The 25,710-nt window shown below is 38.3% G+C and overlaps 1 protein-coding gene across 7 annotated transcripts in view; it reads left to right on the forward strand.

The window, feature by feature from the left end:
• The window catches only part of foxp2 (forkhead box P2), a 146,073-nt gene that overhangs the window by 53,218 nt on the left and 67,145 nt on the right, over window positions 1-25,710 (forward strand). The window contains exon 1 of one of the 7 annotated variants that reach the window (XM_079869936.1): window positions 25,559-25,690. The exons of 4 other annotated variants lie outside the window; for them this stretch is intronic. The gene's annotated coding sequence lies outside the window, so the exon portion shown is untranslated. Of the gene's footprint in view, window positions 1-25,558; window positions 25,691-25,710 lie in introns of those variants that run through there. 2 more of the 7 variants (XM_079869944.1, XM_079869938.1) reach the window with 2 other exon arrangements.

Genomic DNA, 25,710 nt, shown 5'->3' on the forward strand with positions numbered 1-25,710 from the left:
TGAAGCTTGAGTGCCTCCTTTTCTTGGACGCATTTTTCTTGAAGTGATAAGAGGTTTGCAAAGTAAACTCTGGCAATGATGGTGGCACCTTTGTTCTCTCTTTTCCGGGCATTCAGAACCAGATAAAGCGAAAAGCTACATGCTAATCTTTCTCAGTGGCATCTAGACAGCTTTATTTACTCACATTCTCAAAGACTGCGAGACAGAAGGAAACAAATCGAGGCCCGTTTGAAAAATAGAGCAAGAGTTCATGGAGAATGGACAGTTGCCCCGAGAATAGAGTTACAAAAGAGAGTCTACCATCATTCCTGATAGAGGAGACAGACAGAGTCAATGAGGTTATTGATCCGGCAGGAGTGCTATGCTAATCAGCCGTCTGAATGGGCCGAGAGTCAGTGTCCTTCACTGAGACTTATTCTTTGGCTGCTAGTCTTTTTTGTCTTTCAATACGTAAACAGCATGTTTGATGAGCAGAAATCTACATGGTTTATTGTGGAGAAGTCACGAGCGCTGGAATGTTTCCAATTGAAACGAGACCCTCTTTTTGACATCAGGGCGGTCTGACATAGGTCTGACCCCGCTGGTCCAGATGGTGGGAATTAGGCAGACACTTTGCTTGCAGGTGATCATGTCCGATGCATTGGTCTCACGCCGTCTTCTCCCTCTGTGTGTCGCCGTAAGTCCCCCCCGTGCAGTCATGAAATGGATTGCGGTGTAGAATAGACATGGGTGGATTAGGAATGAATGGATGCAGATTGAATATTTGAGAATGTGATTCCAATGACCAATTTCTGCCAATTTCATCATTAAGAATATGTATTAAACACACCCGAGTTAAATTAGAAACACATGTTCAGACAATTGTCACATCAACTCCAATTGAGTTGACTAAACTAGGATTACAACACAGAACATGCGATGGAAGCTGCTATTGGTTTCTTGCAGCCAATTTATTTAGAGGCTTTGAACCAACTGAGTATGAAGGATTTCGGCCTCCTGTGGAGTTGTAAGACTCCTAGATTATGTGAATAATTGGCCACAAAAAGGATTCATTTAAATGTAAATTAGATTAAATTAGCTTAGTCTTATTTTGTGTGTGTTAGTGTGTTTTATAAAATATGATTCTTCTTACAAGAGTTCCAGGATTTCAATGAGTTTCTCACATTTGATATTTTATATAAACAGCTAATGTTATTTTCGTCGGAAGAAAGAAATCTTATACGTTAACAGAGTTCTCCCCCGCAACGCTGTTTTGAAATGCTTTCTCCATTTGAACGCTTTGTCTGGCCTCATTCACAGGAAAAGCTTTACTACAAAAGATACAAGCCCACCGCTTTGTTCTTCACGATAATTTGATCATGGTTTGAAAAGTGATATTGCGGAAGGAGAGGTACTAGAGCCTGGAATTTGGCTTCCCCGCCGCAAACCGCAAGCCCGTACAATCAAACTGTGTCACGGTTACCTGCCTTGATAGATGGTGAAACTGTTTGTTGTTGGGACGAGAGCAACCCGATTTGGGTCACATGTCCGTCTCAGACTGGAATGTGTTTGTTGGAGCGACCTTGCTGCCAAATCCAAGAGTCTCTGATTTCTCTCCATGGCGTGCGCTTCACTTTTGTAACCCTCTCTCATGAAAGCTGTGCCTCTGGGCCAATTCTGTGGTCACACTACCTGATTCTGAGGCTCGTGGAGTGATGTTGAGTGCTGAAGCCAGAGGGAGTCATGTGAGAGAGATTCCGTCTGCATAAACATGCCCTTCTTCTTCTACGAGAGACCAAACAGACAGGGTGTCCCTCAGCCCACCTCACCTGTGAAGCCTTTTCAAATCCTTTCCTGTCTGTCTCCCTTTTCCTTTTCTCTCGTACTTCTCCAGCTGTTTCCTTCAAGTCCTGTTAAATGAAACTCTCGGAGAGCAGATACTTTTTGCATCATTCTAAAAACGGTTTAGACTTCTGCCTCTTATTTTTCGAGCGTGGTGCAAAGCAATAGGCTAAACATAAAAATAAAACAAAAATCGAGAGCAGATCCAGTTGCTCAGTTTCTGGATTTGTTGCAACTTGCAATACATTTTAATTTTCCTTGAGGTAGCATACAAGATCCATAATTGCAATTCAAATGATTTTTTTGACTGAAAAAACATAAGTTCACATAACTGTGATTTTTTACTTGAAAAGTCAAGACGAAACTTGGAATGTTGGTTTGACTGCCTTGGCTTGTTTGAAAGATGGATGGATGGATGGATGGATGGATGGATGGATGGATAGATAGAGCATTACTGTAATTGTGATTTTGTTTTTATGAACTGGGGACAATTTTGAGTTGAGTTGTGTTATTAACATTTGTACCACAGACATTAGCCCCATTCACAGAGAAATTCTGGTAAATTACCGTGAAATTACCAGAATTCTTTTTCCGGTAAAAACACAAATGTGCTGTTCACACAAGCGATGGTGTTCCATCCTTTTACCGGTAAGATACCATTCACACATCATTACCAAAATACCGGAAAACTCTGTGATCTGTCACTCATCAGAAATGACCTTTAAATGCTGAGCTGCTTGCTTCATCCACCTGGATGAGGAGAGGTGCTTTAGGTTCATTTTAGTTACTTTTTTTTTTTTTTTTTTACTTCTGAGTGACAGGCGTAAGGGGATGATCACACAGAACGTGGTTTTGCTCTTAAAAACATGAGACGCATATAGTTCTGCAGTTACAATCGAAACTGCAGAGCCGCAGCGATGATTAATGGAAAAGAACGCAGGGTCTCGAACGCAAGACGCGGCGCATTGATCAGATGTTCGTCTAGCGCATGTTTACATAGAAAAACGGTTAAAAGCAGTGGAACTTACTGTAAACGGCTCCGACAGAGCTTTATGATTGGCCCAAAGCAAACTTTTTATGTCGGCGCATTCTGAACTCATACGTGTTCGTACTAGTAATTTTCATTCTTTGTGCATCATACCGGTAACTTACTGTTAATGTTACAACTTCTCTTACCTGGACATTTATTTATCAGTATTTTTGAAAAGGCCCTCTTCACACATGATCTTATAACGGTAATTTAGCAGTAAAGACTATATGTGTGAAAGGGACTGTTGTTGATCAAGCTTTTAAGTTTAATTTAAGTGAAATTAGTTTTGTTTAGACTTTATCTTCACTTTTTTCTCGTCCCATTCCATTGCTTTTCCATTTGTTTTATCCAAAATATTTCTCTCTCCTGTTTTCTCCAGACCTATTTTTATCACTTAATTCCCCCTTTCTTTCATTCATAGCTTTGCTCTCTTTGTTATTAGACTAGTTTCTCCCTCTGTCTCGCCTGTCTGCGGCATGTTGCACCACACACACACACACACACACACACACACAAGTCTGGATGCAGACTGACAGTGCTGGCACAGCGCTGATTGAAACTCATGTCTCAAAGTTGCTAATGCTCACTGAACCATTTTATTGAAGATAAAGTAAATAAAATAGGTTTCTTTATGAGAATTCACTGAAATAGACCAGAATGATCTAGAAAACACACTTGCACACACGCTTCTCTGATTGGTTCATAGATTCCAGGCGAATGGCTGGGATGAGCTGTTTTCTAGAGGAATGGGAGAGCTAGGAATTTCACAAGTTCAATGTTTTTTGAGAGGGCTGAGAGAAAGCAAACGGCTCAATTTAAATCCGTTTTTAAGGAATGACTTTCATAAGTTCTTGAGGTATAGCGCTGATCTCAGTCATTGCTGTCAGGTGATGTAATCTAGTTTTTCTGTTTACTTAGTTTTAAGTTGTTTTAGTGCTACACAAGTCATTGCATGAAAGGCACAGAGACATTTGATATTGTTGGCTGTCAGTATCCACAGAGGGATCTTCACCACATACTGCTGTTTTATATTGTACAATAGTGTATTAAAATGACCCCGTTTACCTTTTTAAGGTAAATTGAATTCGGTATGACACTCCCACTTTTCATAATCCAATCAATTGCCGATATACTGCATAACATAAAGTCAAGAAATACATCACACTGCGTAAGTAAAATGTTGACTTCAAAGACATGACTTTAAAATGAACTCTATTTACTTTAATAAATGTTAATTATTATAAATATGATAATATTATACATATTTTTGAAGTCTTAAAGTCTGTTAATCAATCTCAAAATGAAATATCTTTCTTTAAAAAAAAAAAAATCTAATATCTTAGCCTACATTCTACACGGTCCAATCAAATCCTGGCGAGTTCAAAATTGTTATTCGACAATACATCACAATGCGGAAGATACAGTATGTCTGTTGCAAATGGCGTTTCGATTATTTTAAATCTTTAACTGTACAAAGTTTAATTCTGAATTGGATAAGAAAACGAGAAGACATCCTAACAGCGCTTTGTATTTAACAGAAACCACAGGTTTTGTCTTGGACCCAATCCGAAGAGGTTTGTCAGTCTATTGGCTGCATCTTGATCTGAATGAACAGCAGGTTTAAGCACAGAAGCCGGACAATACAGGTCACATTCAATAAGATCCTTGTTCCTATTGAACCAAGTGAAGAATCATCCACGTTCTCTTTACATTTACATTTGTCCAAATTTCTATAAAACCCCCTCCGAGCGCAGCATTCTTTCTCAGAAGATAAAGCCAGCATCAGAATGTGATTCCCTTTGGCTTAGAGGAGGTATAGGTGTCACCCTAATACATTAGCATTGTCCTCCGTTATAAATATTCTGCCAGGCCTTCCTCAGTCGGCTGCCTCTGAATGCTGCCACTCGCCGCATGTATTGTGGAGAGCGCCGGGCCGTTCTGAATCCACTCTGTCTGTCTTTTATCAAACATCCCAACGCTTTGATAGTTTCCTCATTTATTTAGTGAATAGTTAGAGAGGAAGAAAGAAGGAGAGAATGAAAGAATAGAGTTTTTACATTATGTAAATGGTGGCGGGGGGAGTTCGTCTCTAATCTCTCGCAGGCTCATCACGGCAGACGTTTGCATTTCGTGATACTGCCCTCCTGGAAACCATTGTTGGGATTTCTAGCCCCTTTCCTGCCCGGCTCAATGCCTTTTAGAGGATTTTAATACACACGCTTTTCCTCGCAACAGCGTTTACAAGCCACCATTCAATAAAACCTCAAGTACCTCAATGTTTCCTTTGACTGGTCTCAGGAAAAAGCATGAAGTATTATAAATGATACAAGAACATGAGAGCGGTAATGAGTGTATCTGTGTGTGCTTGCGTTGTATAATGCACTAATGCACTCCAAAATTCACATTTACTGGATAGTGGATGAATTCAGAAAGTTTACCACCCGTTATCCACTGGCTGTGAAAGTGTATTTTGCATTAATGTTTATATAAAATAGGAAACTTGCCATTCATCATCATCATATGCTGCCTGTCAAATAAACATGAAGAGGCGTCACGATTTTATTTCTCATGTCTTCATTTATGATGGCTCAATGCGAGAAATATGTCACAATGTTGAGTATTGGAGAAACAAAAACCATCAGGCGTCTTAGATGAACTTCATTTGTGACGAGCACAGTTTTTGTTTTTAATGCACGCTTTTGTCTTTTATTCAATACAATCACATCACTGATTATACGTCCTCCTGGGAAGTTTGTATTTATGAGTTGGGAAGTCTTAATCACGATGTCAGGTAGAGCCGCCCGATTCTGGATAAATTAGTAATCACGATTTTTTTGCTTCAAACTGAGATCACGATTCTCCCACAATTCTGTACAGACAACTAAACAAAATAACGTCATTTAATAGAGTTTCTAATAAAATGTTAATTGCTGCATTCTATGTAAAATGTTTAATAATCTGAATGAAAAATCAGTCATGATGAATGATTCAATGACTCACTCATAAATACTTTATTTGTTTTATTTACTGGATGAATCAGCAGAATTTTTTTTGAACAAATCAATTGAATGAATGATTCAATAACAAATACATTTTTTAACAGTCACTTTTCACCATCTGGTGGCTTAATGATGTAATTGATACAATCGTTATTTGAAGCACCATGTTATTCTCAGTAGGTGACTTACTCTATTTTGATCGCTTATGTGGACATCAGTGTTTATATCAAACTATAAACATTTATAAACCATCGTGATATGGATATTTGTAACAGAAATTATAATAATACTGTGTGGTTGAAAAGACTGTTTGTAAAGCTGTTTCATAACTATACATGACAACTGCTCTCTCTGGTTCTGATTTTGTAAAGGTTTAATAGACACAGGAGAATCGGTGTCATTTAGGAATGAGATTGCGTGGGTGTTTGATTTGAGATTACAATCTTTTAACGATTAATTGTGCAGTTCTAATGGCAGGCGTGTTCAAGGAACTTTGGTCGGGGCAAGATGGCGATGAACATTTTCTAAAAAATATATATATTTTTTTTTAACAGTCAAATTTTTTTTAGCTCTACTTATACAAAATGATGAATAAAGATTGTGTATCAGGTGTGTTTTTACCTTGTTTTTATTCAACATTGTAGTGGTGTTCATGTTTGTTCAACAAAAAAAATCCCCTAATTCAACTTAAAAACTCAACATCAACAAGTTTTTGTTATTATTTAAATGTTCCTTGAGGTTAACTTATAATGTTAATAACGTTTTTTTGCACAAAAAAGTCTGTCTAAAATGATCTGTTGTTAAGGGGTGTCTCTTTTAAGACTCGTAGGTAAACGGCCACTGTAACGATTGGCTAACGCCATTGCATAGGAAACCGTATCATCGCTCACTACTGTTGCCTGTGTGTAAGTGTTTTGAAATGGTTATTCATGTGAAACCTTCATTTACAGACAAAGCATAACAAAATCATTTACTTACGGTTTGCGATACAGCTGCTGCCAAATCCAATACAGTTGGCCGCTTCAACTTTTAACACAAGTTTCTTTGCAAACTCTCATTTACAAAACAATCTGCAGTCAAATGCTCCGAACAAACATATAATCCTCCCAAGCGATCTGGGTCACCATTAAAAATAATGGACATTGGGCATCCATTGGGCAAGCGTCAGCTGTTAAGTGACTTTGAAAATTGTATTATTTTGATGAGTAAATGAAAATACTGTTAAATGTTTACAAAAAAAATTACATTGAACAATCTTTCTGACATTGAACACATCATTAAATCAATGAGTTTCGTTCTTCCAGTTTGTTTTAAACCATATAATGTTGCATTTTTTTTAAGTTGTCAGCCAAATGGCATGCAAATCCAACTTTAGTTGTGTTTGGCACTTGGGAAGTGTTAATTTTGGACCCTGCATGTACAAACACACTGTCTGTTCGCAGGACCGCCCATCATGCTCGACAACAAACTGACAGCTCTAATGCAGGGTAATTATTACCTTTAAGTAGGGATAAGAAAGGATTTGTTGACAGCAAATTGGCTTTTAGCATGCGTCTTGTGCACCTGCGTGTTGATCAGAGACCGTGATACACAGAGGTCTTTGTGCCAAGAACACTCTCGCACAGCATATACACACACTTACGAGTTTGTGCATATATTTGCTGTTTCTCTCTCTTTATGAAACCACGCATGTCAACTAATGAGCTTCCAAAATATATAATTTACCCACTTCACCATGAGAACGAGGTGTTTGCGTGGCTTTTTTCCCTCCTCAAATTGTTTCCTTTCATTGCCTTGACAGCATTGAGGATTAGCAGCACAACTGCTAACAACCATCAACGTGTTTTCACCGTTGTGTCACATAGCATGTTCTTTTCCCCTTCCCTTTTCCTCCCTTGATTCACACTGCAACTAAAAATGAAAAAACAAAACAATCACTTCAACCTCCGGTGGCCCTTTCCAACGTACAGTGAGTTAAATGGTTTGTAAGACGTTTAATTAGTGAATGGTATAATCATTATTCATCTCATGATTAGTTGTATAATATTAAGTGAATCTCCTGCCTTGAGTTCTGTGTTTCATAGATCAATAGATTTAGAGCTGGAATAAGGGGGTGGATTGAACAAAATATCCCTCTGATGTTTTTTTTAGCAGACCAATCTCTCATTTATTTATGTAATTAGCTTTCATATATCCTTAATTAAATGCACATTTAATCGTACAGCATACTGGCGACTACGCTATACACTTTATTTTGCATGCAATATTTAATATAGTGTTTAAGGACAGAGTATGCAATAAATAAATATTTAATACTGCGTTTCAAAGCAAATTTAACTACACAGTCAACTATTTAATGCTGTTAAATCTGAAAAACAACATTAAAAGTGTTCAAAGCTTATTTTACTTTGGTGATCTAGTGTATTTATGAGTGAAATGGGATTGAAAAAAAGGGAATTGATTGGATTATGAATTGTTTTTATGTAGTTTAATTGGAGGGGAGGAACTGAAAAATAAGAGAGCTTCATGTCATCCACAAAGAAAAGTTGTTTCAGAGGTGGAGCAGGTTTTACATTTTGACTTGAACATTTTGACCAAAGATTATACAAATTGAATATCTTCTTCATAAATAATAATAATAACAAGTAAAAAGGGTCAATTGTATTGCACACTAACCCTATCTTTGATAGTTTCATGCTAGTTCACACACAGAAAGCAACTCTGTAGTGTTTGATGATCACGTGATGTGAAGTGTTACGAGGCTTAAATGATGGCAAATCCCTGTTGTCTGCATTACACAACTTATTTTTTTCATACAATAAATGAAATCCTCATGCTTTTCATGACAGATTAATCAGATGTTTCCATGCTGTGCTTTTTGGAGATGATCAGTAGTAAATAGCAGCGTGGCATGCTTGTCAAGACTAAAGCTATCTGCTTATTTTCCACTCCAGAGCCACAGATTAGGTTACGACAGGTGAGTTTTGTTCAGGTTTTTCTGATGTAACTCTTCACAGACTTGCTGAACCGCTGCTTGGAAGGGTCTTACCGTTATTCACTCTGATGTGTATTGCCCACCGCTCCGCCGAGACGTTTCCCTGTCTTTAGTCACCACAAAGAAGAAATGACAGATTACAGGCTTTCGCCAGAGAACATATCAGTCTGTGGGCTTCCTTGGGTCAGGATCGTGCAATCCCAGCACTTGAGGAATGCCCAGACACATCACTGGATGGCACTGTTTCCATTTTTTGCTCTCCTGAACCCCCTCGGCTGGATCAACAGGGTTTGTTTTAAGCAGGCTGAGAGCACTTGAAAAAGCAGGAGTTTTAAGAGAGCCGAGGGCTTCTCAAAACTCTGTCCCATCGCGGCAAGCATAGATCCTAGGCAATAAGATCATACCGACCAGACTCCTCTGTCTGGAGTGGGTGGTAAAACCTGAGGCCCAAAGTGAGAGATAGAAAACTATAGTGCTGCTTCCCTCAAAGAATCCAGAGCGTCTGCATTTTTTTAATTGAAACAGGACATTGCTGTCTAGTTGGTCTGATTATTTTATTTATATGTGCATATTTAAGAAGATATACCTTTTTTAGTAGGATCATACCCTAGTGAAAAATAAATGTACTAAAATGTATTTGAAATATATTTATTTTATGCTAAGTATACTACAAATACATTTATATATTTATGCACTTCGATTGTACTGCTGGTATACTAAATTGATATAGCCTACATTAAGTCTGCTAATTGGAACAACTCATTTTGTACTTAATGCACTTTAGATATCCGGAAATAGTGCTGAGGTCCAACTAAAGATATACTTAAGTAAATTATGCTAAAGTGGAACTGTTGCTAGTATACTTTAGGTACACTTTAAATATCTTGCATTTAAAGACTGATATTATACAGAGATCATACTATCATTACTAATAGTGATATTTAAACACATTTCAGGGCTAATATTAAGAAATGTGCATTGTGCAATAAAGAAGTACTCCAAATAAAGTTGAATTATAATATTCATATATTAATATAAGTTTTAAGCGATATGCCAGTAAATATGTTAATTGATTTGTAGTATACTTAGTATTAAATAAATGTTTAAATACATTTTGGTATACATTTTCTTTTTTTCACTATATTTAAGTTGAAGTAGTTTTGAGAAGAGAGGAAAAGTTGATATGTCCTGCGGTGTGACAGGCACCATCTAAACTATTTTATACAGCATTTACTAATCATTTTTTATCATTATGCATGCCGCTTTTATGAGCTCATATTAATCAAGAGACTGCTTTAAATATTTGTGCATTTAAAAATATTTTTTCAACGAGCTAGTGACTAGTTATGGTACACGTTCCCTTATATATTCATATGACTTTTAAAATGACTTAAAATAAAATCTTAATTTTGCTGAAAAAATCTTATGCATCTATTTCCATAACAAATATGATTTGTTGTTTTATTTCAAAGCAAGATTTGAATTATTTTTGTATTTCCAGCATTCATCCCTTCGCACATTTTTACAACAGGAATTTCGTGGTTATTCATCCGTTTAAATTAATTAAATTAGATTCCTCTGATGCTGCCAGGCGTTCAGATGATAATTGCATCAACACGCCGAAACATAATAGCACTCTGAGTGTTTCCAGTGCAGTTCATTTCAATCTAAATCCAGAGCTCCTCTGGCAAGACCGTCAGAAGACCCCCTCATCTTCATCTGGAACATCTCCTCCAACTTAACAATTTATCAGGGGCCAACTTGTAAAACTGCGGTCGGAGACGTTTTGTTAATGAACCGTTTACAGAATCCTCGTAGCCAAATGGTAGGGCTGATATTTGACATGCTCCAGCTGTGAATTCCCTCCGCCGCAGATCAGGCTCACGATTTCTAGACAAAAGATCGCTCTGCGGAATGGACGCTTTGAGTCTGCCATGCAGTCGCACCTTCGTAAATAAAGGTGGGAGTGTAATTGAGTGATGTGCGCCGGGGGAAGGGCGAGAGATTGAAGGCTGTGTACTGGTAAATAGATAATCACACAAAAGTAAATGGGGTTTTCAAACCTCAATCTACTCTGCCAGCGTGAGCTCGTTTGCATGTTAATCACCGCAGTGATTTCCTGCATCACGAGGAAGTCCGCGCTCTTTCATAACCAGCTTTTAATTGCATTTAAAATGTCACAGAGGTGAAACACATGTAATTTAGCCATAACTGTGTCCAAATTAATGGCCTCTACTCAGGCGTTCCATTCAGTGGACTCAAATGAGTCTGTCACCTTTTGTATTTTGATCTCCCCCCCCCCACCCCCACCCACTTAGATTTTTATTTATTTGAAATGCATTAGACAGCGTCTGAATATATCTCAGCGACGCTGCACGTGTCTGTTTCGGAGTGCGTGTTAATTTATGAAAAGCACCATTATTTCCAGGTTATTTCTCCTGAATGCATTTGCGAACATCGTCCGGACGCTGAGACGGATAAGATTAGATGAGGGTGAAAAAGTCAAAGGTCTAGATTTTAAAGAAGCCCAAAAAAGTTTATTTTCCTTCATCACCAGGTGTTCTAGCACATATAAATTACTGAGATGATGTTTCCATAACAGAGCGGAGGGCACTCCAGAGAGCCAAACCTGCAAAACAGACCTATTTAATTTTTCATTGAGGAGGACCATCAGGAGCAATAAGCCAATATTCTCCTTCCCTTTTCCAGATGCTTTCTCTAGCCTTGCATCTTTCCAAACCCTAGCCTTTACATTTTTTCCAGAAAAAAAAAGGCGGTTCTGCCGAGACCTACATGAAAGAAGAGAACTGTTGAAATGTTAATTTTACCATCTGCTGTCGAGGCCTGCTACCTTTGTGCGAGCGAGCTTGTGTGTGTGTGTGTGTGTGTGTGTGTGTGTGTGCACTCTCTCTCTCTTTCTCCCCGTCTTATATTCCCAGTGGTTCTGTTCTGTTTTATGAATGTGCTGGTATTTTGGTTGTTTGAAGTTTTTGGGATCCGGGAGTTTGAAAGTCAGACTTAGAAAAACAGAATGCCACAAGACGCACTGAGTGACAAACCGATTATCCTGCCCTCGTAGTCCTGATAGCGCTCGTCCCCTCTGCGTGTTGAAACGGTTAGTGGCTCGCCCGCCCCGGTTTGGGTTAGCCTCAGCATCCCGAGCACTTCGTGTACCAGTAGCATTTTTGCTGTGCAGACATTGATTGAGGTGTGGTGTTGTTGTTTTTAAGTCCCCTATGAAATGATCACATATTTATTATTCATTCATATTTGCAGTCTCTTCCAGGGAAATCGTGCAGCACTGCAGTTTTTTTTATCCAATCAAAAGCTCTCTAGAATGTATATATAAAAACTATAAAAACATATATATATAGTTTATGCATATGTGCATACATACATACATGAATGTATACATTTACTTTAAATAAAAAGCCTATGGAATTCATTTAATTCATGGGCAGAGGGACATTATTATTCTAGAGAGAATTTGATTGGAGAGAAAAAACTGTGCAGAATGAGAATGATCTTTTTTTTTTCTCTGTTTTCCTGGAAAGGAAAACAGACTAGAGCCAATAATGTTGTCTCAGCTATGAATAAATAAATAAAAAGAACTCATATTTTCTCATTTTATTTGTCTTATCTTATTTCAGTGTAAACATAATGCTTTACATAACGATTAAAGCTATTTGTTGTTAGGATGACAAAAAGTTTTGAAAGTAAATTTTTTTAGGCTGTTCTACCTTGGTCTAACAGCACTTGTCAATGTCAAAAGGATCGAGATGGCCAATTAAATCAAAGAAGGCGGGGCTTACTGTCTCTGTCACAACACGACGAGAGTTTGTGGAAAGATGTAAGTATTAGACAACTGTTTTATGATAGAAATGTTCAGCGACTGACAGTAATAGACTATTTAGTGATGCAAACTATTCAACAATTTCTAAAGTTTCATGGTTTTGAATTGAAAATATGCTATCATGATTCATGTAATTCATAAATGAATGTGCGAGACAAGAAACATTTGCGTTTTGACATATAAGACATACAAATAAGAGTGAATGTGTGCACTTTTTTAAAATAAAATATCATTTTCAAATAGTTTAAATTGATTACTTCATAATTAGACATAGAACAACTATGTCGTCTGGTAGGTGCTTTTCAAGGTGTCTTTAACTCGCTCACTGCATTATGATTTTGCGAATGTAACTATGCAGAGTTGGTCCACCCCTTTTCAACAAAAAAAGAAAAGTGCCAAACGAAACTCGAATCCCGTCAAAATGATTTTTTTTCTCATCAGGGGACGAAGCTGACACTTTTTAAACAACATTTTATCAGGTCCGCCGCTGGGGTCCCTGCCAAATGGACAGATTCCATTGTGAGATTTGATAGTTAGCAATTAAGCTGAGACATCCTGAAATGCGACTGTGTGCAGAGTTGCAGAGCGTTTGCCTTGGCCGGGATGGGATTGTTTAGTCTGCTCTCATTGTGAAGCAGCGCTGTTTCTGAGCAGCAGTTGACGGTTGTTTGCAAAGCGCGGGGGGAAAATGTGAGAGGCCACCGTTCCCTGCCATTTATTTATTTTTCCCTGTCCTTGGAATTTTTTTTTTTTTATTCCTGTTACTCTATTCTTTGGGAATTATTCTTTTTTTTCCTATATATGTGGCTGCTGAAACGTAGACTTTTCATGACCTCACTGTGCAGGCTGTGTTTCATTAATGACCAGCTCTGTGGTTTGGGTCGAGGAATAGTTTTCATATGACACCGTCTTGCATTAGTGCAGAGCAGCAGCTGCAGAGAGGCTGAACACAGCCAATTCTGTGGCTTTGAAAGGTGTGAAAAGTTCAGGTCCCCATTGCAAGAGCCTTGCATTTATAATTTGCATGTGTAAATTTCTCTTCGTTCATGGATGTGTGTGTGTGTGTGTGTGTGATCGGAACTGCCGGAGACTTGTAAAAAAAGTTACCTGCTAATGAATCATTTGTCTTTGATTTCGTCGCAACTAGTCAGGTGACTTTGGACGTCAGCTCCTTCTGGTTTGCCAGCATAAAGCCTGATTTATACTTTTGCCTGGCTCTCCCGCCGACTGCGCGCGCACCTTCCCAAACGGACAAGGCGTTTATACTTGTACAAGGCGTATCGTTGTACTACCCTTTGAAACGACAGGGAGTAATTGTCCTCTAAACCAACAGGAATCAGACGATGTTTGTTTAAGTACACTTCAACAATACCACAAAAGAATCGTGTAAAACCCAGTAAACCTTGAGATTGTTACTTGTGACATTAGAACAAAATATATGGATACGAGAACATGTATACAACTAAATTAAATGACGATCTTCACTAAGCGAATTTCACTAACCATTTTCATTTAATTTCGTGGACATTTTTATTAAACATGGACCTTTATATTCATTAAAAGGGCTTATTTCTGCTATTGTTGGCTCATTTTGTAAATGTAAGCAATTAATTTAGACACGCAAACTGCGTGTCTGTACAGACGTGCATGCTCGGCCAGATTCACTTTGAAGTCGTGCATCTTCGGAAGCGGAAACGCGCGGAAAGGCGTTATTTTGTCACTTATTGGTAGCAGTCTGCTAGCTGGAGCTGTTTACCTCCAGTCTTTGTGCTAAGCTAGGCTAGCGGTGGGCGCGTCAGACAGAGTTACGGCACGCATGGAGATGAGAAGGGTATGTATGGACTTATCTAACTCTGGGGATATGGTGAATAAGCTAAAGTCCCAAAAAGTTGGCGTGTTCCTTTAATGCATCGACGCTGCATTAAGTAATTAAAATACATTTTAGAGGTTCAGCTTCTCTCTGGCACATACATCAGTGGCAACCGTCCACCACAGTATATTTCTTTTTCAGGAGGAAATCATTCTTTAATTGACTGTGCGGCATCCAATACGAACCACTTCATAACACAAACCCGAACGTCTGTGTATGTCTGCACATTGGACTACTGGAGCCACCGTTCGCCAATTCTGCACAGTATTAAATGTCCTCTGGGGAAAATTTGCATCATGCATGTTTTTGTAGATATTTATTACTGTTGCAGTTTGCTCGCATGGAGGGATGGGTTGTTAGTCCAAGGGTGTAGTCTGAGCAGTTGGGGTCGAAACTTGTGAGCCTGAACAATGGTAGGATTAGCTAACAGTCCAGCTATGTGCAGTATTTGAAGTCGTGTCTGAGTTTGTTTGGGGAGGTGGATGTGCGTTTAGATGACCCGACAGCAGCTGTTGGGCACTTTTAAACTGTCAGAAAATCCTTCCATTTATTTACTCCCTTTCTGCCTTCCATCCAGTAAAAGGTAGAGAGTCTTGGAAGTGTTAAACTCCCAATGAGGGAAAAAAATGTAAGTATGTTGTAGGCTTTGGTTCGATGTGTGAATTCAAATAGGTCATGGTTGTAACGTGCACAGTTTCCTCTAAGATTATACAATATGTGTTTACCGTGTGTGTTTGTGTCTGTAATGTGTGGCTGAAAACACTCATTATAAGAGTAGCACAGCAGTTAATCAATTAATTAATAAATGAATGTTCACTATCTGCTGAGAACGAATTAAAGCACAGTAGAATGACATCAACATGTGTAAACATTGTAATTGCGTTTTGAAAATGCAATTTGATTGATCAAAACTTCTACAATGATATTCTACAATGAAAAAAATACATAATTTAGTCAAAATCTGCTAAGGGATAATAATGGAATAATGGATTTTTTATTATTGTTTACAACAGGATCTTTATTTTCATGGGTTTAAATAAGATATTTTTGTTGTAAGAGTCATTTGCAACAGCTGAATGGAGCATTTTTGACAAGCCGAACATTTTAGTCTCTGAAAATTTAAGAAAACTTTATTCCGTAAAAAAGTATAATGAACTGAGCAAAAAGCACGTCTCGAGCACTTTTTATAGTTACCCAAAAATCAAGCATAGTTCACCCTTTCACGCACGTTATCACGTCCATTAAATACGTTGGAGTATTAGAACTAAAAACATCGACATAACACACTCATGGGAATCAATCACTTCACTGAATACTTGCCGGCTAGGAAATACTCGCTGAAGTTGAATCTGAATGATCAGGGAACTGAATTACTTCACACTGCATGCTAAAGAGAATAAACACCTCTCCAACTGAAAAACTGGAGACAGGAAGTTGTACGTTATATTTTGACTGACATTTATATATGTATGTATGCCTGTACAACTGTACTTTTTGTTTTAATTCGTGACTTCTCATTCTCTGGGAACATTTGATTTGATTTATTTGAAAACACTTATTGTGGCTTGAAAAGCCCTTTTCCTGAGCTTTGGCTTCTGATAAAATGTGTCTAAGCTTTTTACCGTAGAGCAATTTGTACTTTGAATAGAAGTTGCCATTTAATAAGTTTGTTGCACTTTTTTTTGATTGGCCTGTATTTCAAAATCAAATTGGGACTGGTGCGTGTTTCATAGCAAATGCTTCCATTTTGAACTCTTATTACATTTCATTTATTTTTTCTTTCCTTTTGCATAAACAATTATCATTTTGTTCTATTCCAGGAATTAATGGAAACCATTTGCATTTAGGGGAAAATTTGTACATGCAGTGCTGTTTTCAATGTCATCACAGGCTACTTTTTTGTGGCTAAAATGACAGAAGACGGCTGCTTCTAAGTACCGCACAAGCAAACTGATAAGTGAATCATTCCACTCTCTAAACCCTTTTTATTTGGACTTTAATAACCACTGTATTATAAATTATAATGTATTCCTCCATTTGCTAATGCCCTTCAATATAGCCGCCTAAAACGTAGTCTGAAGTTACTGTGGCTACCTTTTCAAAGGCAAATCAATTACATGTTTTTGGTAATGCACCGTAATTCCGCCGTCAATGGACTGGCGGATGAATTGAAGCGATTCAGAGAGAAGTGGTTGTTCCTGTGATGTTTTTTGTTTGCACTCTGCGCTATTGACTGCATCCAATCAAGAGCAAGTATTCATCCTCCATTCCCACCATAATGGAAACAGGTTGTCGCAGGCACCTGATTATGACCTCCAGTTATGCTCGGCTAATGGAATATGGAGTTCTCGCTCATCGTATGTTGTTAAAGCAATTCTGGCCAAAAGTTTTCCTCAAACTCGACGTTAAAAGAGTTCGCCATTTCTACCAAATTGCAGAGCGCAAGACTGAAGAAGGATATCGGAAGGGAGATCTTCAGGAAGTAAAAATTGCCACTTGCATACTGTCTTTGACCGACCGCGCCAAAGCTTCACCACTCCACAGGAACATGTGCCGTTTAGGAAGATATAAAGGAGTGATTTTATTACCGGGTGCATCTCTCCTCAGAAGCGATTTCATTTCTCTTTTCAGCCGCCACAGGAGTCTTTATTTGATCTCATATTCCTGAATTTAACTGCTTCAAACTGGCCGGCCTCAGTTTATTTTCATTTGGAAAACACATTTTCTGTTCAAGAGGACACGGGGGTAGTTGGGATTGAGGTGGGGGCTGTCAGGGTCTGTGTCGAATGTAAATGTCTTCTTTTAGTCACTTTTCACTCTAGATTATTGGAGTCCATCTTTTCATTTTCTCCCACCTCTAGCAGATCCGACGTGTATCTGCCGTGCCTACAAACGAGACCAGTGAGTCTTAGTCTTTCACATTGAGTCTTTGTACGGTTTCTGAACTATTCAAGGAGCCTGTCTGCTTGTTCACAGGTTGTTAATGTTCAATATGTGGGTATTTCTTCAACTTTGCACACTCTCAATATAGCTCTTTTTTTTTTCTTAAGCAACAAATGTCATTTCAGCTTTTTGTGGTGAAAATATTTTTTTTATTTTTTTCCATCTTGAAAAAATCCATCTTGTTTAGCTTAATTTAATTCATCCAGCATTTTATGCATCCTAAATGCACACAATTACACCCTAAACCCTAGTAGGTTGGCAGAACTAAAAAAAAAGAGGTATTCAGTTGCCTCATTTAAGTTAACAAACTCCATGATTAAGTTTGTAGAACTTAAAATTTTGATTCTGTTCTCAACATTGGCTAATTAAATGTTGACTTAGCCAACTCATACAGTTTGATTGCATCAACATCAAATTGAGTCAGATCTTTTACATTTAACTGCTAGATAGCAATATCATACTTGCATGTCTTAATATTGCAAAGAAACTATCACCATACATTTGCATGTACGCAGCATGCCATAAACATATTCTAAATACTGAACCCCATACTATTTTTACTATATCTTTCTATGGCAGGAATAGTACGAGTAGTTTGATAGTATGCGGTTCAGCAATAATCTTAAAATGTTGCTGTCCGTCCTCGATTAATCATTATTTAGGTTAACCTATTAATCTTGTGCAAAACCACACTTAAGTTTAACATGTATTCTCAGTATGCAGTCTGATGCAAAGCATGCTGGGAACTAGAACTCTGTTGCACTCATTTCAAGTTCAGCTTCACATAATCAGTTATTGAGTTCACTTAACTTTTTTCCATTAATTACAATGACTTTCAGGAATATATGAGTGAAATAAACTCTTCTCATTTGGTTCATTTTGACTGGTTAATTTCGGGTTTAAAGTGTAAATAACATTTTCACACTTTTTGCATAATTTGACAGTTGCAGATTGATTGATTGATTGAAAATGACACTAAGTACATTAGTATACTGTTTTTTTACTTTATTAGAGGCGAAATTATTAATTGTGATGGAAATTATGCTAGTGATGCAGTCGTAATTTTACTGGAAAATAATATAAATATTTTTACTCAATTAATTGAATTTGGTTGAATTGAATGGTTAATTTTTACTTTTTATGCTAAAATTTGATGTTTTTATATATAGTATAACATTTAAAGTTTGGGTCTATGACATGGATAAAACAATAAAATCTTGCCTATGCTTATGACAGTTTTAATGTGACCTTCATAAAACAAAGAAATCTGTTTTAATAAAGATCAAACTTTCGGCCATAAAACTGCTTATAGTTGAAGAAACACCCATTTGTTTCAGAATTGTGGTTGGGAGTTGCGGTTGAACTTGCGTTCTCAGGCTGTCTGATGCACCCAAACAACTTTTCCCTGCTTCAGATTTTGTCATGTGTTGACACAGATGTTCAGGCGTGTGATCCAGCATGAGATGTTTTAAATATCAGTGTGGGGTGAGACCGTCTAGTCCAAACAGGGCTTCCACCTCTCTAGAGTCGGATCATCTGGGACCGGGTGCCTTTATCAGGACTCCAGTGTCTCTGTCTGATTCTCCGGCAAGTAACACCTCTCTGACCTGTCTGATGACAGCACTATGAAGACATTCAGCAATTTCAGAGACAAAAAACCCCCCTCAGACAAACCTGCCCCTCTTTCTCTCATATTTTTTTTTTTATTTGGCTAGCCTCCATTCAGCGAATTACCTCCAGATGTAATTCCTATCCCCGCCCCCACTGAATTAGTGGCTAGTAAAAATTAGGTTTAAATTAGCTGTGGCATGGAGAACGGTTAAGTTTAAAATGTCCTTATAATGAGTTTATTATTCTTTGGTGGGATTCCATTTTCCTGAATTAATTCTCTCTCTCTTTTTTTTCTAAGTAATTTGCTGTCTGATTGAATAGCATCAAACCTCTGGATTGGCTGTAGCTCATGCTACTTTTTGGGTTCTGGTGTAATGTGAGAATAGCTTAGATATGTCCAACTTTCCTGCTGCTTTTTATGACTGTTTTTCTTTTTTCCCCATCTTTGTGATTTCATAAAAGAAAAATTAAATGTTTGGAGTATTTGTGATCTGATTGTGTGAATTTGTACACTTTAAAGGTAGTGTTTTCCGAGAGGCTAGCAATAGCATGCTAGCTTTGAAAGCATAAGATCCCACACCCTGCCTCAGAGCGCCTCCAAAGCCACACATTCGGACCGAATTCAATGATTGGACGAACATTTTATGGTCCTACACCTTCCACAGACGAAATACAGTATATACATATAAATACATTTAGACCGCTAAACTTAGTGATTACTATCAGGATGTGAAGAGGCTTTCAACCAGCATAACAAAAAAAATTTATTCTGGAACAAATCACCTACCCTGCCTTCAAGTAGCAAATTTAACAGACTAAGACCATTTATGCTTATAAGCATCTCTATTAATATTGGGGTTAGTGATTTGAACAAACCTTTAACCCTAAGTATTAAACTTCAGTCTTATTGAGCAGAAGTACGCAAAGTGTTATGTTTCTATGAATGGTTTTTGGCCTCTTGATTTGTGCTGCTAAGCAACACCTTCAAAACCACACATAGCAACACCTTGGCAACAACGGAAATGGAAAAGAAAGAAAGCTAGGCGTGATACTTTGAATTTTAGTAGTAAATTCTTAGCTAACTTGATGCATTTTAATTTGAAGAATAAAGAATTACGCAGACAGAGCAAAGTTCTTTAGTGATATAAAAAAATATGTTTTTTGTGGTAATTTTGATAAGCGTGTTGCGTTAAATGTTTTTGTGTGAAACCATTTATTAAACGTATCGTTTTCTTTATTTATTTTTTTGCTTCAAAGATGTCTTTTATCTTTCGAGTTGTTTAAGAGTCTTGTTTAAAAACAAACTGGGCATAACCGGTTTTAGAGGGATTGTTTGTTTATATTTGTCTTGTTGACAAACATGTTCAATTTATTACCAAAACTGTTTTCTTTATTTTTCGTCACAATAATCTATGTTTTTAACCCCCTGTCTTTCATCTTTTGAGTTGTTTAGAAGTCTAAAATTCAAAAGTATGACTGTTTTTAGAGGGTTTTTTTGTCATGATGATAAACACGAAATGTACAAAAGACCCAGTTTTCTTTATTTTGCGTCTCAAAAATCAATGGGTTTTTTTCTCCCGTCTTTAATCTTTTGAGTTGTTTAAGAGTCTAAAAAATGAAATGTATGATTGTTTTTAGATTTTTTTTTTAATTATTTTGTCATGTTGACAAACGTGGTCATCGTTGAGTGCTTGTCATGTTGCCTTTCATCTTATTACAAGTTTGGCAGCTCCGAGCGCATCAAATACCCATTACCTGCGTATCTCCAACAATGCCACGCTAATACAAATTACAGCCTTTACAGTATGATAATATCTCTTGAGCGAGAGAGGAAGTCGGCTGCCATTCAGTTTGCTTTCATCTGCCGCCAACCTGCCGCATAACAGGTAAACTGCTGTGAGCTGCACTTGCTTGTATAAATTTACCCACACAGTCAAGTCTTTGATTTCATCAACTCATCTAATTCAAATGCGCTTTTGAAGGAGCTCACATTTTAAGGGTAGACACAGAAGAGCCAATTTAACCTGGAGTGTCTGTCTCGTTCTGCGGGGCTTTCTGTTTGAAGTGGCCGGTCAGCTTGAACTGTCTGACTTCTGTCATTTCGATCTCTTTTATTTCTCCACTGAAATGTATACTTCAATCCTCCCTACAGATGCCAGAGTGGAGCAGGTATCATTAAACGGAGAAAGCGAGAACATCGCCGAGTGTTCGCCACGGCTGCTGGTTCTGTGCATTGATGAGTGCGGACTGGTTTGTTTTCAATAGGAACTGAAGGCAGGGCCCTTTTCCTGGGGCCGCTCGCTGCGCCTGTTGATATTGCGTCGAGCAAACACTCTCTCTGGGATGTCCTGTCGGGCGTCCGGCCAGGGTCGCAAATGAAAGTCACATGTGAGGAATCCTGCACAGGGATCCTCTGAGCTGAAGCCGGCCCCCGCCTCGCTCCTGGCCCCTGAGCTTAATTAGCTTTTTAATGGAGGTGCCACCAAACGTAGCTTATTTACCGGCGCAGATAGCGGCTTATTTTGATGTGCGTTACGACTCTGAGCTCTTTGAGACTCGGGGTTGTTATTTTCAGAGTAATGCTGTGGATTAAACGCACATCTTATCTTGCGCTCTTGTGATTGTTGAGCTTTGCTGCATCCCCCTCTCTTGCCTACTGAAGTATATATGCAAATACATTTGGACACTATCATTATAGGCTACTTAATAGGACTTCATTAAGGTTCCGCCATGCAAGGCAAAAGGAGGTTGCCATGGATACCGCGGCGCTTAAGTACAGTATATTATAATGTTTAGCTGCCTGTTATATAATCATTGTGCTCTAATGGTCCATTTCAGGTCATATCGATCGGCGATGAAGAGCATCATAAAGATGAAGAGAGGCCGGTCTTATGAGTTTGCCATTAATCTCTCTTTTTCTTTACGTTTTGCAACTTAAAAAGAGAATTGGGGTATGGATAGATCAAGTCGTGGTAATCGAACTGTGATTTTCTTGCCTTGAGAAATCGTAAGAATCACCACAGATGCAACAATCTTTAGCTGAAAACTGAAATAAGCTTTTTTTGATCATACATTTGAAAAATGAACAGGTAACACTTTATTTTAAGGTGACGTAGTTACGCGTTACTACATGTACTTACTATAGTAATAACAGTAAATAATGCATAATTACAAGTAATTATTTGAGTAAGTACAATGTAAGTATGTCACCTTAAAATAAAGTGTTAACCAATAAATATTAGTGGATGATCTATTTCTGTTTTGTACATGCCAGGGCAATATATTACTCATATAGGTGTACATAATATGCTTAAAATAATACGTCATAATTTAATGGAAAAAAGAAGGATAGGCTGTAATTACATGAATGCAAATATGCACATATATATATATATATATATATATATATATATATTATTGTTGGTCATGCTGTTTGTATATTTTGACACAAGGGGGAACTAAAACTTCTGTTAGTTGACCCAGCAGGTGGTTATTGACTCATTAGGGACTTAGGTACTGTTGAATTTGCAGTGTTCTTTTTGTATAAATCCTGTGCATGTATATTTTCTGTATACATGCAGACCCACAGCTGAGAGTTTATTAGGGCTGTTTACAAGCATCAAGAGCGTTCCACAGGCTCAGTCATCAGCCGAATGGATCGGAGGCGGAGATGAGCTCAAGTGGATAACTCTCCAGCCAGAGAACAGCTTTAATGCTGCCGGCATTTCTGTGAGGCCTGAAACACACATCAGACTCTCAGTGAGTGCACACTGGCTCAGCGTAATCTGCTGTTAGATCAGTCTTTAGTGGTGGTCAACCGGTAGGAGTCTTTCATGGGCTGATGCTGGTATCTAGAGAGCAGGGTGGCTGATATAATACCCATATACTGTGAGGTTTATAAGTTCACATTGAAAATGCATGGAATTAAAAATCTAAGTTTTGCATTTTGAAAGAATAATAAAAAAAATATATATTTTATTCTTTCAAAATGCAAAACTTAGATTTTTAATTCCATGCATTTTCAATTAAATATGATTAAATATGCAAATTTGTGACCATGATCATGTGATTGTACAGACGGTCATATTTTAGGATTAATTTGGATCATCTCCACACGTGGACAAACATAATCAATTATTATAGTGGAGTTCATGCATGTTAACTCGATTTATATAATTTGTCCAAAAAATATATAGATTTCTAGTGATCCCAACTTATATATAGATTAAATTAGGTTTGTGTACCTTATTTTACACAATATTAACTTAAAATTCAAAAAAAATTGTAACCTTAAGCTTATATTGCAATTGACAATCCTGTCAGATTTTAAAACTGACACAAGGGGGAGGTAACACCTCTGTTAAACAACCAAGGGTCATAATAGAGATGATAATGCTAACATGTTCAATTATTATCTTATCAATTGCTAATATTTAGCATGCATGAGTTTCAGTTGTGGTTTTGGTGTTGTGACTGGTGTGATTGTGAAATAAAAAAACAGTGCTTAGATGCCCAGTGGTGTGATTTGTGTCACTATGAACAAACCCAGTAGTGTCATTTTCTCCCAAAAGCCCTGGTTTCCCCCAGTGTGCTCTTGACACCTTCCCTAGTCTCGGGGCAGGACGTTTTGTGTCTGCTTTAATTGAAAATGAATAGTTAGAGGGGTTGCCATGGAAATGATGCCAGCGCTCAGAGCCACCAACTCTTGCCACCGCTGCCGTCACACGAGTCCATCCCCCCTCAACCGGCACTTTCTTCTGCATGCGCTCGAGAGACGCTGCTGGAATTGTTTGTCCTCATTGACCTTGCTGTCCAAAGCCCTGTGAAATGAGGAGGGGAGTAAAGAGAGAGAGAGAGTTAAGTGAGAGACAGACAGAATAAAACCTGATAGGAGCGAGAGCTGAGAACGGCTATCAAGCGCTAAAAGCTAAATCGGCCTGTTTGTCTCGTGAAGTGAAGGTTAGGGCACGATGTAGCCCTTAGCGATTGAGGCGAAATATAAATATGATGCATTAGACGCGATTCATGTGTTGACGCCAAGATCTGGAGGCCTTCCATGCCTGCCAGAGAAACCTTTTACACTTCTTCATTGAGCGTTTGCCCTGGTCTGGAGTGGCGGAGGCCTAGAAACATTTTGGCTCGAGCTCAGTAGTTTCTAATGATATCATACAGTTAAAATATGTTCCTGTAGAGCTGGTAGATAATGTGCTACTTGGAGCTTGTTATATCATGCTCAGAGCGGGGATTTCAGGTGGTCTTACGGCTAGGTTTTTTTTTTAACTAAATAAATTTGTCATGCTTGGCTTGGGTGGATTGTTCACAACATTAAAAACGACACACATGATGTGTGCTTTTTTTTGTTTTCAGACCTTCTACACTTGTATATGAGGTAATTGATTTTACTAGCAGCTTGAAATATGGAATTGTTTAGTCGTTCATTTTCATATAAACCACGTGCAAAAAGCATCAACGTCAGTCTTTTGTATTTAAAATCTGCTCGTTCACGTCTCCCCCGTTTACCAACAGCTGGTTCCTCGTTCGCGTTCCAGCGGCGTCAACGCGAACACTTCCCAACGACCCTCACTTTTCAATCTCCATGTGGCGATGGGAAGCCTGCAGCAGATGGACTCGATTTTGCATCTGCCGCGTGCAGACTGGCCTTTGTGCTCCTCTCCTGGGGGAGAGCGTGGCTCTCGTCTCTGTGAGCGGATTCCTGTCTGCGGGAACTGCTAGGAGAAACATCTGTGGCATGCGGGGTGAGAGAACCAGAAAAGGGGTTGACAAACACCATTAGTTCAGTCGTTGACAATACCACTGATACGAAAGCGAAAGATTTTGTGGGTTTGACAACAGTCAGTAAATAGTGCAAATAATCACGATTAACATCTGTAAAGGCAAATTTGCAAACCTTCTAAAGTGGTTTCCAAGCTTCTTTTTTCTCTCTCTCTCTTCGCTCAAATATTTCCCTCGTAGGGACTTTTTTGGGGTTAGTTTGACCTAATAAGGAAAGCAGCAGGCGTATTTATTTATTATTTCCACCACGCTATCACTCAACTTGCTAAAGTAGCCCTATCATCCATCTCTAAAGGAAAAAAAAAAGGAAACACAGCGAAAAGAAGTGCCCCCCCCCCCCCACACACACACACACACACACACACACCTCCCCACCCTGACAATCAAACTGCTGATTTTTGTGTACGATTAGTCCTCGGGTGCCAAAACAATCAGAGGTCTGCTTGATTTGTTTTAATTACAGGCGTAAAAATGCCACGGGTTTCTCGGACGTGATCGGGCAAGAGGCGCTTTGCAATGCTCACGTAAATACCGCTGTAAATAGTTCTCTAATGATGGCTTTGACAGTGAACGTCAGCTAGTTTTTTCTTTCTTTCGTTCTTCGTACCCCCCACTACCCCCCCCCCTTCCTATTTTTTTTCTTGCTCTGATGCTGTTGCCTACCAGTGGCATCCTATTCCTCATATTTGATGCAAGTTAATGCTTCAAGGCTTCTAAGAATATCTTCAAATGCCTGTACCTTCGGGGAGTGGGATTGTGTGTCGTTTCTCAAAAGGTAGGTTAATTTTTTTCCTG

The sequence above is a fragment of the Squalius cephalus genome (genome assembly GCF_949319135.1).
Source record: "Squalius cephalus genome assembly, chromosome: 4".
NCBI classification, from domain to species: Eukaryota; Metazoa; Chordata; class Actinopteri; order Cypriniformes; family Leuciscidae; genus Squalius; species Squalius cephalus.